We start from the raw sequence: 13,619 nt of genomic DNA, 5'->3' as shown, positions 1-13,619 counted from the left end.
CCTTATATCTTTTATACCCTTTTTATATTTTTCTCTTTTTGTGGTCGACAAGGGTGTTTCCCTTTGCTCCTACGTATTCCTCAATTGCGATGAGGAAATCAGACCTACGTAGTTCTTTCTTATCAAGTGATTCTTTTTTACTTAAAAGGTGATCATTTTAAGGCGTTGGACCTTGAAAATGATCCATTTTACTTAGCAAGAAATTGAAATGATAAACTTCAAAAACCTATTTTTATGGACGAGCTTGACTAGGCGAGTTGATTTTCGCCCTAGTTTCACTTTAGTTATTAGTCAATTCGATTAAGAATGAGAAATCCCAAAGAGAAAACGTCCAATTGATTTTTTGCTTTATTTTACTAAAAGGTATTTTTTTTATTATTATATTATTATTTTACCTCTTTTTGATTTCCAACGTGGTTACGGCACGACCGAACGGTCGGAATTCATTTTAACCGAAGTTAACGGATAATACAATTCAAACGATCGGTGGAAATTTATTTTATTTTTAGTTTAAGCGAGAAATGACTTAAATAAAATGGCTTAAGCACGTCAAAAAGGGGTATAAAAAGTAAATGAAACGAGAATAAAAATACACGAAACACAATGTGGACCACCACGGGTACATAGAATGAATCGAAAAGCTTGGTTCGAGGTACTTACCCGTTGAAGATCGAAGAACGATGAAGAACGAATGAAGAACGTCGAAGAACGGTCGAAACCTTTGCGAAATTCCTCACGGAAACGTTTCGGAAGCGCCTCGGCTTGAATTTTCTTCACGGAAACAATTTTTCCAAGCAAATTCGAAAGAGAGAGAAGTGCCTAAGGGGCTGAACCCTTTTTCACTTCACTTCTCCCCCTATTTATAGAAAATTGGGGGAGAAGCTTGCCACCCAGCTCGCCTAGGCGAGCAGGGTTGCTTCGTCCAGAAGCAACAGCCTTCTGGAGGAATCTTCTGGAGGGCCCAAGTGGGCCTGGTTGCTATTTGCACCCCTATTTTTACTAAGTACACCCCCTGCCTTTTTTTTGGTGATTCTTTTTTCGTAAAGTTACAGAAACTTACGAATTTTGTAACGATACTTGTTTTCTTTCCGTAATGTTACGGAACCTTGTGGATTACATAATCATCCCCTTTTTGACTTACGGAATGTTACGGAACCTCACTAATTGTGCAACGATGCTTCCATTTGATTTCCGGTGTGTCACGGAACCTTACGGATTGTGCATCAATATTTTCTTTTGTTTTCCGGCATGTCCCGGAATTTCACAAATTGCCTAACGATGGGTGCCAAGCACCTCACAAGGACCAAACAAAAGTTGCATGTCATCAAGCAAAGGTCCCCGGACGAAATTAGGGTATGACAGTTGCCCCTCTTTACTTGTCTTTTATTGGAGATAAAAGGAAAGTAAAGATAAGACACTAATTTCGTTCCTCCCGGTTGGCGAGAGTCGCGGGTGACCTTAAAATTTCCACATGCAAATGACTTGTTGTGCCCGGAGGAACAAAAGGTGCAGAAGATGATGTCAGTCTCTGCATGCTATCAAGCGTTCTATCTTACAGATAGCAAAAGAATGTTGATACGGATAACCACTCGGGTATTTCTGCCCGTCAGCGTGACTCAAAAGTCAGTATGACAGATCTTGTAAGTGCGGAAGATGATGTAAATCTCCGCGTGTCAACGGGCTTGTCGGCCGCGATTGACGAAGGGTGTAGAATGACCATAATTTGTCTCTGTATGCCATCGGACACGACTGTGTCTGAATGGCAAAAGGTGTGCGGAATGACCATAATTTGTCTCCGCATGTCATCGGGCCTGCCGCCTCTGGATGAGAAAAGGGTGCAGAATGACCATAATTTGTCTCTGCGTGCCATCGAACACGACTGTGTCTGAATGGCAAAAAGGGTGCAGAATGACCATAATTTGTCTCTGCATGTCATCGGGCTCGCCGCCTCTGGATGACAAAAGGGTGCAGAATGACCATAATTTGTCTCTGCGTGCCATCGGACATGACTGTGTCTGAATGGAAAAAGGTGTGCGGAATGACCATAATTTATCTCTGCATGTCATCGGGCCCGCCGCCTCTGGATGACAAAAGGGTGCAGAATGACCATAATTTGTCTCTGCGTGCCATCGGACACGACTGTGTCTGAATGACCAAAGGGGTGCCGAATGACCATAATTTGTCTCCGCATGTCTCATGACCTCAGGGTCAGTACGACAGATCTTGTGGGGCGGCCGACAAAAGCAAGGCTCTTGCTCCTACGTATCCTCCAATGAGGAACTCAGACCTACGTAGTTCTAGATAACTTGTGAGACTTGAAAAAGTCTCCACCGGAAGATGCTGACATCTCCGGAAAGGGCGCAGATGACCACATTGGCCTCTACTCACCAATCACACTTGGGGTCACTGAATGACGAGGTGCGGATAACCGTAAGGCGTCTCCGCGAGCTACTAGCTCTTGGGTCATAGTAACAAAAAGCGGTGCGGCCAACAAAAGCGAGGCTCTTGCTCCTACGTATCCTCCAATGAGGAACTCAGACCTACGTAGTTCAGGATCACTTGTGAGACTTGAAAAAGTCTCGGTGTTTTCTCCACTAAAATGCAAACGTGCTTTAGTAAAGAGATAAAACTTCCAACTAATCAGATCAACATATGCTTTTCGGACAAAAAACAATGTGTCTACCGGGGAAGGAGAATCTGCTGATGAAATTTTCTCATAACCACAAATGAGATTATGGATGTTTAGCATTTCGTTTCTAAATGACCATTTAGAGGAAACACCGGGTTCGACAAAAATAGAAGAAAATCACTCAAAGTGTATCAATCTCGCACAGGTAAGTGTTTCATCCTAATTCCGAACCATAGATATGTCATGACTTGACTTTGCAAATTATTTCCTATCAAATCAAAAATTACATGCGTGATCATGGATCAATAGGACTTCCCTTGGGAATGGGTTCTTTTGGTGGTTTTTTCGGCTTTTGATCTTTTTCTGTTTTTGTTTTGCGCGAGGCGAACAAGTCACCGACGCACAGGATTTTGGTTGGTAATCAAAGGGAGAAGACCACTTTCAGGTCGTGGTTTCCTTTCCTTTTTTTGTTTATTTGGTGACAATTCTGTACTGTTCAGATATTGTCTGGTCCAAAGACCTTTCTGCACATTTCTTCTGCTTTTTTGATCAGGAACTTTCTTTCCTTCCTTTTTCTTCTTTTTTTTTCCTACTTTCTCCCATTCTTTGATTGGGAATTTTCTTTCTTTTCTTTTCGCTTTCTCCCACTCTTTGATTGGGAATTTCCTTTCTTTTCTTTTGGCTTTCTCCCACTCTTTGATTGGGAATTTCCTTTCTTTTCTTTTTGCTTCCGAGGGTAAGGATTGACATTCTCACCCTAGGTCAAGGTTTATGGTGAGTCAGGATTTTGGGTCAAGGCTTGTAGAATGGCCAGACATGATACATGTCAGGGTTTGGTTTGGTTCAAGGACAAAAAGGGATGCCCCACATTATTTCCATGACACAAATGCAAAGATGATGATTTGGAAATTTTATGCAAAACTAGTCATGCATGCACCTATGTGGACACTCAAGCATCAAATTTTTATGGTCATGTGATGCTAGGGCTCAGGATTCATTTCCTCTATTTTAGTCAACCGAATGTTTCCAAAATATGTTCTTTTATCAATTTGTGCATTCACCCGAGTCCATTTTGGGTACTCGGGAAAATTTCACAGCATTCACCCTTCAGGTGTACACACATTTTTTTCAAAAACTAGCTATGATCAGCGAATTTTTTTCAAAGAAGAGTTGGAAGTCATCTCTTTTCAAAAGCATGTTGGTTTTTCAGCTAGACAACTTATTTTTCTTCCTCTTTTTTTTATCATTATCATTTGTTTATTCCTTTTTCTTGTTTGTTTTTTTTTTGTTTTTTTTTCTTTTTTTTCCATGAGATATTTTGATACCTAAACATGTGTATATTTTTGTGAGGTATTTTTGCTATATACATGCATATCTAAGGTATCTTGCTACCTAAACATACATATATATATTTTGTGAGGTAGTTGTTTGCTACCTAAATTACATACATGCATATCTAAGATATTTTTCACTACCTAAACACGCATACATATATTTTGTGAGGTATGACTACCTTCCGAGCTTGTGCTCGTTTTATTTAAATTCTTAGGATCATGAGCAACTAGGTGTGTCCCAATAAGACTTGAGAAACAAAAGGTGATCAAATAGCAAGCAGAAATTTAAAAGTTACTAGGTTGCCTCCTAGTACCGCTTCTTTAACGTCTTGAGCTGGACGCCTAAAGATTTGTCGGTCATGGACCTAGTACTTTGCTTACCTTTGGCTTTGGACTTGGTCGCCTATTGGTCGGCCATGTGTCATAGGCAACGCTCTAACCTTTTTATGGATGAGCTGAGGTGAACTCTAGAGGTGGTGGCGGTGTGTCTATTGCCCACTACCGGCCATCCCAATGCTGATGTGGTGTTTCGCCCTGCGCCTGCCTGGGGGCGTAGTACTTCTTGATGAAAGCTCGATTGGTAGGGGGGCCTGATGACCTTGCTGGGGGCGACAGGCACTCCCTAGAATTGACAGAGACCCGTATTTAGAGCTGGCAACTCCAAGACCCTGTTGGCCTTCTTCGGGTCCACTAGGTGTCTTGCGGGCACAATCCCTGCAAACAATAGATGACATCAGAAATCAGTTAGGGGAGGTGCATACTTACCTATGCCACGACGACATGAACTTGCTGGGGGGAACGGGCGCCCTGTAGGGCCGACAGAGGCCCGTAACCAGAGCTGGAAACCCCAGGGCCCTGTTGGACTTCTTCAGGTCCACTGGGTGTCTCTGTGGGTGCGATCCCTGCAAACAATAGATGGTATCAGAAATCAGTTGAACCATATGCATACTTACCCATGTTAGGACGACACAGACCAACTGACACTTTTGCAGGGGGAGATTGGCATTACGGTCGCTGGGCAGAATGTTGCTAAGTAGCAATGTCATCTATATCTGTGTAAGAGTGGTCATGTTGGTGCGCATGATCCACACTCGTCTCTTTGTAGCGGCACGGGTGAAATCTTGCCCCGGTATGCATAGTAGCTGTGTGATAGCCTCCCTCTCTGGTTGTGCTCGCACAGTTAGCCCTCCTCCAATATCAGGGGGTGGCCCAGGAACCGTTAAAAGGAAACTACTGGTCCTTTAACCGGGAGTGCAAGTCTCGGTTAAGCATTTAAGGACAGAGGACCTTAAATTCTCTTAAGGTGCAGATGTGGAGCACACTGAAAATGAGGACACGTAGCCCTCTAAAGGTGAGGGCGTGCAACCCTCTCAAGGCGAGGATGTGTAGTCCTCTGGAGGTGAGGGCGTGCAGCCCTCTGTTGGCGAGGACGTGTAGTCCTCTCAAGGTGAGGGCGTGCAGCCCTCTGTTGGCGAGGACGTATAGTCCTCTCAAGGTGAGGGCGTGCAGCCCTCTGTTGGTGAGGACGTGTAGTCCTCTCAAGGTGAGGGCGTGCAGCCCTCTGTTGGTGAGGACGTGTAGTCCTCTCAAGGTGAGGGCGTGCAGCCCTCTGTTGGCGAGGACGTATAGTCCTCTCAAGGTAAGGGCGTGCAGCCCTCTGTTGATGAGGACGTGTAGTCCTCTCAAGGTGAGGGCGTGCAGCCCTCTGTTGGTGAGGACGTGTAGTCCTCTCAAGGTGAGGGCGTGCAGCCCTCTGTTGGCAAGGACGTGTAGTCCTCTAAAGGTGAGGGCGTGTAGCCCTACGAAGGTGAGGACATGCAGTCCTCTGATGGCGAGGGCGTGTAGCCCTCTGAAGGTGAGGACATGCAGTCCTCTGATGGTGAGGGCGTGTAGCCCTCTGAAGGTGAGGACATGCAGTCCTTTGATGGCGAGGGCGTGTAGCCCTCTGAAGGTGAGGACATGCAGTCCTCTGATGGCGAGGGTGTGTAGCCCTCTGAAGGTGAGGACGTGTGGTCCTCTAAAGGTGAGGGCGTGTAGCCCTACAAAGGTGAGGACATGCAGTCCTCTAATGGCGAGGGTGTGTAGCCCTATGAAGGTGGGGACATGCAGTCCTCTGATGGCGAGGGCGTGTAGCCCTCTGAAGGTGAGAACGTGTGGTCCTCTGAAGGTGAGGGCATGTAGCCCTACGAAGGTGAGGACATGCATTCCTTTGATGGCGAGGACATGTAGTCCTCTGGAGGTGAAGGTACTAGTACCCAAGGGTTCACCCTTATGAGAAAGCAAGAGATCGACTCATCGAGAGGGTCGGTCATCCCAAATCCACACAACTGGATATTAGATGTAGGAAATCTATGCAGTTAACATGATTTTTTAGGGATGCAGATGCATGCAACTTTTGTCTTGAAATGCGGTAAATGCAGACTTCATATGAAACAATGCAATGTAATGGAAAGTTTGTACAACATTCATGACATTCTTTCCCTATTTTGTGATTTTGATTTTGATTTAATTTTTTGGAAAACACAGATTGACTGTCCTTTTGAAAGAGGTGATAGTCCATGCAACCTTATCCTATCTTTTGCAAATCTCTCCGAGAACTCCCTCAGAGTGTGTGTTCTGTTTGATTTAGTCATTTGACCATTTTGGAGTGACGGCAATGGAGCCGTTTGATGTTTAATCAATCCATTGAAATTCCAGGGTTTGTCCCCTTTTTTATTATTACTTTATTATATATATTTTTTTTAAAAAAAAACATCGATGGGTGAGAACTTCTAATCTGCCCCTAGGTTCACCTGAGGCTCATGCACGATGCCCCTCATTGCCCCAGTGTAAGGCTTTGAGGTACCAATTGTTATCTTTCGTCATGACCTTGTAGCAAGGAACCTATTGGGTGAGAACTTCTAATCTGCCCCTAGGTTCGTTTGAGGTTTATGCATAGTGCCTTTCATTGCCCCAGTGTAGGGCTCTAAGGTATCCATCGTTGTTTTGTTTTCACAACCTTGTAGCAAGGGAGAATGAAAGAAGCAATTGATTTTGCAAAAAGAATTTTCCAAGGACGAGAAATAGTTGAAGGATTTTTTTCAGTTGATGGATTAAGTCAAATGACTCCTATGTAGAAGCAAGATGTTTTGATGTTTTGATGATGCCGAAGGATCAAGTGCTTCTAAGTTTTATTCGAGACAAGAAATCAAGATATATGATCAAGTTGATCTCTAGAATCTTAGGAAGAAGTTTCCAAATTGAAAAACAAAAGGTTTGACCAAAGAATTCTATCATTTCAAATTGAGATTTGCTCTCTGGTAATCGATTACCAGCAGTTGAAAATGTTTTAATTCAAATTTTTAAAACCTGTAATCGTTTACACAAGTCTTGTAATCGATTACCAGAGGGGATTTTCGGAAAATAATTTCCAAGGGTCACATCTATTCAAATGGTTTATGAATGGGCATCAAAGGTGGCTTGGAAGCACGAATTTAAAGAGAGTTTTCATTGCCCACAAAGTTTATCCTCTCAAAAGATTAAGAGTTTTTCTGAACTGAAATGTTTTATCCTCTCAAAAAGATTCCTTGGTCAACCACTTGCATATTCAATAAGGAATTTTGATTGATCTTCATTGTACAAGCTATCTCTTTTAAGAGAGATCTCTTCTTCTCTTCTTCTTATTTTTGAAAAGGGATTAAGAGACCGTGGGTCTCTCGTTGTAGAGGATTCCTGAACACAAGGGAAGGGTTGTCCCTGTGTGGTTCAGACTTTGTAAAAAGAGTTTTACAAAGAGAGTGGAAAATCTCAAGTGGGTTACTTGAGGACTGGATGTAGGCACGGGAAGTAGCCGAACCAGTATAAATCAAGTTTGCATTCCTCTCTTCCTTTAAACTTCTTTTATTTATTGCTATTTATCTTTTGCTTTAAAGAAGTTTATTTTGAATTGTCTTTTGAGTAATTCATGTTAAGGGTGCATTGTTAATCCGAAAAGAGAGAGTGAAAGTTTAATTGGGGAATAGTCTTTGTATCTTAATTCAACCCCTCCCTTCTGAGGCCATTTGTCCAACATCCTAAACTTTCCGGAATGAGGTCACATGAACGTCTTGAAAACACAGTTAATCAAATGCTTTCCCCTCTTTTTTTTTTTTTTTTTTTTTGAAACTTATTTTTTTTTTGAAACTTATTTGTTTTGAACTTTACTCGTTGTTTTACGGCACCCCCACCAACGTGCAAGACGAGTAATCTCTGATTGAACAGTCTTGGAGGTCAACACTCAGGAGCGCAGGTCGCTTAAGCAAACAGACCAATGGCTTGCACCCACATTCCGGTGAAAGTTGAATAAGCAAACATGCGTTTGTGAGAGGATGAGGGACAAAGATATCAACTTTATCCATTTCATTTAACATTGTAACTGTGGTTTACAATAATGGCATAAACTTGGAAATCCTGATGAGTCATTAGAGACACCTAACAACAGCCTTCAAAATTGCCCCATGTGTGGCATCTCTTGTCAATGTCAGGATTTACATGCAATTCTCCTCAAATTTCAGCCAGCCCGCATCAATTAGACCTTGCACCTTACGCTTCAGAGCCCTACAATGCTCAATGGAACGCCCGGGGCTTCTCCGTGACAAGCACACGTTGCATTCGAGTCGTATTCTCGGAGAAATGGAGGTTGATGAACCTTGGCTAGGGTTATGGCTACCATTGAATTATCAAGTAGATATGGGAGCAAGTCAGCATAGGACACTGGAATTGGGGTGAATTCTACAGGCTTTCTCACTGCAAAATTCATTTCTTGGTTGGTGTTTTTGGTTTGTGCTAAAGGTGGTGTTCGTCATTGGAAGTGCGGTAGACAGACTTTGTGGTTGATTTAGGGATGGCCTTTGTGGATAAATGGGCGGTAGGTAAGGAGAAGGGTTGAGTAATGACATTGTTGGGTTGGTGGGAAACTTGGCCGTACAGGAATGGCAGTCACAGCATGGGTTTCTCCCTCATCGTCACCCTCTTTATTTGCCCCAGTTTTATCATTCGTCCAAGCAGGATGATTAAATTTGCCTCTTTTCAGATCCACTTCGATCTTTTTGCTGGCGAAGACCAAATCTGTAAAACTTGAAGGTGTGTAACCCACCATTTTTCATAGTAGAACATCGGTCACGTGTCTACTATCATTGTGATAATCTCTTTCTCTGTTATTGGGGGTGCTACTTGAGTTGCCAAGTCTCTCCATCTTTGGGCGTATTCTTTGAAAGATTTGTGCTGCCTTTTTGCACATGTTCTGTAGTTGCATCCTATCCGGAACCATATCAGAATAGTACTGATACTGCCTAACGAAGGCAACCATTAGGTCCTTCCAAGTATGGACTCGGGAAGGTTCCAAGTTAGTGTACCAGGTAACAGCTACCCCAGTAAGACTTTCTTGGAAGAAATGTATTAGCAATTCCTCATTTTTGCGTATGCCCTTATCTTCCGACAATACATCTTTGGATGGTTCTTGGGGCAAGTAGTCCCCTTGTACTTGTCAAAGTCCAGCACCTTGAACTTGGGAGGGGTGATGATATTGGGTACTAGGAACAACTCTTCTAGGTTAGCAAAGGCATAATCTTTACCTCCTTCAATGGCCCTGAGCCTTTCCTCTAGATGATCCAGCTTTCCCATTTCTGCCATAGCATGAGGGTTTTTACTTGTCGTGGAATGCAAGAGGTGTAGTTGTAGGTGATACTGAGGGCCCTCCAAAGTGTTTTGCAGGGGTATACCACCAACTGCTTGCCCTTCAGTGGCATATTCGAGCCAAGGCTCGAAGTCGGCTAGATTGTGATGGGGAATTTCATGTGTCTCCCCCACGGTTTAAGAGACATGTGCATGATCAGTTTGGGGTTGTTGGCTCTCAATGGGTATAGGAGTGGAGTTATTGACATTCTTATTGGGAGTGTACGCCACATTGGGTGGCGTATAGTTGAGAGGCAAGCCATATGGCGGGAAGGCGTGCTCGTTTTGACTTTGCGCATAATGGGGGCCGCCCGTACTTCCCAAATCTTTGCCTACCATATCTGAGGTTGGATGATTCATTTGGTTGATGCCGGATGGGGATGTCGGGTCCACCTTAGCAACAATGATGGTAGCGGCAATTGCAACCGCATTGGCTTCCATTATCTTCTTCACGCTCATCATGGCCTCCATCATTGTGGCCATTTTCTCTTTAATGGCCTCCATGTCGGCCTTCATCTTCTCTTGTATCTCCTCTACTTCACCCATTACTCTAGTTCTAGCACAGGTTCGATAAGGGCACCGTAAAGCGTGTTCTTTTCTTTTTTATAACAATGATTAAGTTTTTCTTTTTTTTTTATTTCTCAAGGAAAGAATGTAATGAGCAATGCAACCAATGAACAACATGGATGTATGCGAATGATGCACAGTTGAAGTATTGCGAATTTTTACACAGGATATGGGGTTGAATCAATTTAGATTTTCAACATGGTCCATGACATCTTTGTCAAGGTGAAACTGGAAGTAACAAGGACATCAACAATCCTAAATATGTTTGGCAGTAGACGAAGTAGTGATGTGACTCGATTCATCTTTTGCCCCAATTTTGCAAGACGGTTACTTCCATATTCCAACTTGACTTGATGAACCTTTTTGTAAAAGCATGAGCTTGGTTCAACCCTATAATCCAAGGAATGGCAATTCTGATCACCAATACTTCAACAACATCTCATATGGATGAATGACTCGGGCATACTTTAAGCTTATGCACGGAAAATGTAATTATGAAATTGAGATGTCCGAAGAAACACCATTTCCTAGTTAACCATGCATTAGGTACCATGTTCAATTATTTTGTTTCGTTGTTGTGTTTTTTTTTTTTTTTTTTTAGAAATGGGTTTATGATCCCAACATGGTTGGCTCATGGTGCCTAACACATGCAACTAAGAATGTAGTGTGAAGTTTCAAACTTCCCCTTTTTTGTTTTTTTTTTTTGTAGAGGAAAACGCAAGGATGAGCAAACATGAAAACAAATGGTATGCAATTTTGTAGATCAAAAAGTTTGTTGAACGCATATGCGTGATGATGCCATGACTCATGCAAAATGTGAGGCTGGAATATGATAACGGACAAATGCAGGAACGATATGTTCATTATGATGTTATGAAGAGATGCTTATGCGATGCATGATATGAACGCATTTTACGGACACGAGAGCCCGGAAAATTATCTCTTCTTACTTGCGCATTTGGGGGCACAGTGCCCCATGTGTACAATTAAGAAGGTGATATGGACCTTCCGGCTTCCCGTGACAAAGGACGAGACCAACATACAATGCATGCTAGAGATAAAATGCGAGAGTGACTTGATTCGCACTGATTTTTGGAGTAAAAACGTGGGATAAACTCATTTTATTCAAAAAGTTATAACTAGTCAAGATCTGAGCGACAATACAAACTTCCTAGCGGTTTCCAATCATATGGTCCATTAAGTCTATCATATGCTGACAATAGCTGAGAAGTCCGTGGATCTCCTCGGGGGCGGAGTAGGTGTCCGCCACTGCTTTGGCCTTGGCTAGCAATCGGGGAAGTTCTTGACTCCTGTTCAAAGTAAGAGCAAATCGGTCCGTCCACATTGTTGCCTCTTGGTGCAATGAATCAATTACCCTTTCCCTTGCTTCCCTTTCTGCTGATATCTTGGCGTACTCATCCTCTAGCCTTTGCTCGTGAGTCGCCGCTAGATTTAGCTTCTTTTTGCACTTATCGATGATGGCCCACATATTCCCTTCAGTCTCGCTTAACTGTTGGGACAAATTTCTTTTTGACCTAAGGCAAACCTTTATCTCGTCCTTCAAGATCATGCCTTTGACCCGTGATGATTCCTTTCACCTCTTCGGAGCTTGAGCTCACTATTGCTGCCCTATAAAGCCCCTCAAAACTTTGCTTTGGTCGTGTTCTTCTTTTCGGGCCTTCTTGGTTTCTCGTTCCAAGGCTTCAGCTGTGGCCATATTGACGTCCCTTAGTTCATCATACTCTTTTCAGACTTTGATGGCTATGGACTTGAACTTCTCTTTGACTACCCAGGCTCTTTCGAGCTCTGCCTTAAGGGCTTGTACCTCATCACTTTCTTCTGAAGCTTTAACCTCATTGTCTCTCACAGTCTTTAGATTTGGGAGCAAATCCAATCCTTGTGTCCGGACTCTTAGCCACTTATGATAACCGCCGATGATCCCATTACTGCTTCCCCTAAGCTCTCTGTCCTTTCTTCACGCCGCATCCCATGCCTTGCGAACTCCTTGGAGTACCCTCGCGTTGTGGTCACTGAAACCCCGTGCGATGAAAGGCGTGATGCTTTCGTCTGATGGCACTCCTCTCATGGGGTAGCCAAGCTGTCTTATGGCGAGGACGGGATTATAATTAATACAACCCCTTGTTCCCATCAAGGGAACATTTGGACATCCTTCGCATGAAGATAGAATCCTGATTCTTCCTTCCTTCTAGCGAGGGAACCAATTAACAGACGCCCCTCCATGCTAGCCAAGAGTTGGTCCCAATTCGCCTTTCCTTTTTCGACGCACGAGCGGTGACCTTGTAGCGGATAGACGGGCCTACCTTCTTGGAGAAAAAAGGTGTGAAACCAGCCACACATAGAGAGCCAGTGCACAACAAACAATTCTTGCGCTGCTCTTTTCACATCCCCGGTCGAACGTGTCATACATGGCCAAAATGGCGACGACCGGGGTTTCCTTGCCATGATGAAAGGCGAGGAAAGCGTCAATCGCTGCTAGGTCCACTAACCCTTCCATATTCGGAAAGAGGACAACTCCAAAGATCAAAAGCGCCAAGATGTCAATAAAAGAAAGCCCATTCGCCTTGATTTTCCAAGGCCTTTGCCCTTTCCTCCAAACACTTCCTTGGTACTCCGACTACTCCATTTCTGTTTTGCTTTACACGGTCCAACTCTTGTGCTGAGATTTTCACTACCTTGGCAACTCTTGTCGTGGAAGGATAGAACCTAGAGAAAAGATATGGCTTCCTTCCTCCCAGTGGGCATCCCAGGATTTCTTCAAACTCTTCCACAGTCGGCACTAGCTGGAAGTCCTCAAATGTGAAGCACCTTAGGGGCTGGTCATAATACTGGGCAAGGGATGCAATTGGTTCCATGGAGACTTCTACCCTAGCTAGGTCCCAAATGCTTACCATAGGCTTTGCGGAAGGCTTGCCGTTGAAGTTGACCCATTAATTGCCCCAACTTTCGTAAACTGGTGACCTCTAAGCTCTTGATTTTGACTTGATAAAACCTTTTTTAAGCGAAGGCTTTTGACTTGATCCCATGTTTTACTAAAGTGAAATAAAATCTAGTGCGAATCAAAACTCCGACATCTATCATGGGTGGAATGGATGAATGCATGAAGAAATGCATATGACACAGATGCAATTTACGAATACGGGAGCCCGAGAAATTGTTTCCTTCTTGGATACAACGTTTGGGCAGCATGGCACCCAACGTATGTTTTTAAGAAGGCGACACGGACCCTCCATCGGTTTACTAAAGTGAGGGGATCAAAGACAAAACCCACGCATGATGCATATGCGAAGGGCACAACACGGGGATGTACATAGTACGACAATATTCACAAACAAATATAAGCAAAAGGGTATATGATACTTATGCATGGCAGTGTGAAA

This window comes from Glycine max, chromosome 17 (genome assembly GCF_000004515.6).
Source record: "Glycine max cultivar Williams 82 chromosome 17, Glycine_max_v4.0, whole genome shotgun sequence".
Lineage (NCBI taxonomy): Eukaryota > Viridiplantae > Streptophyta > Magnoliopsida > Fabales > Fabaceae > Glycine > Glycine max.
Note: the sequence above shows the minus strand (reverse complement) of the source record.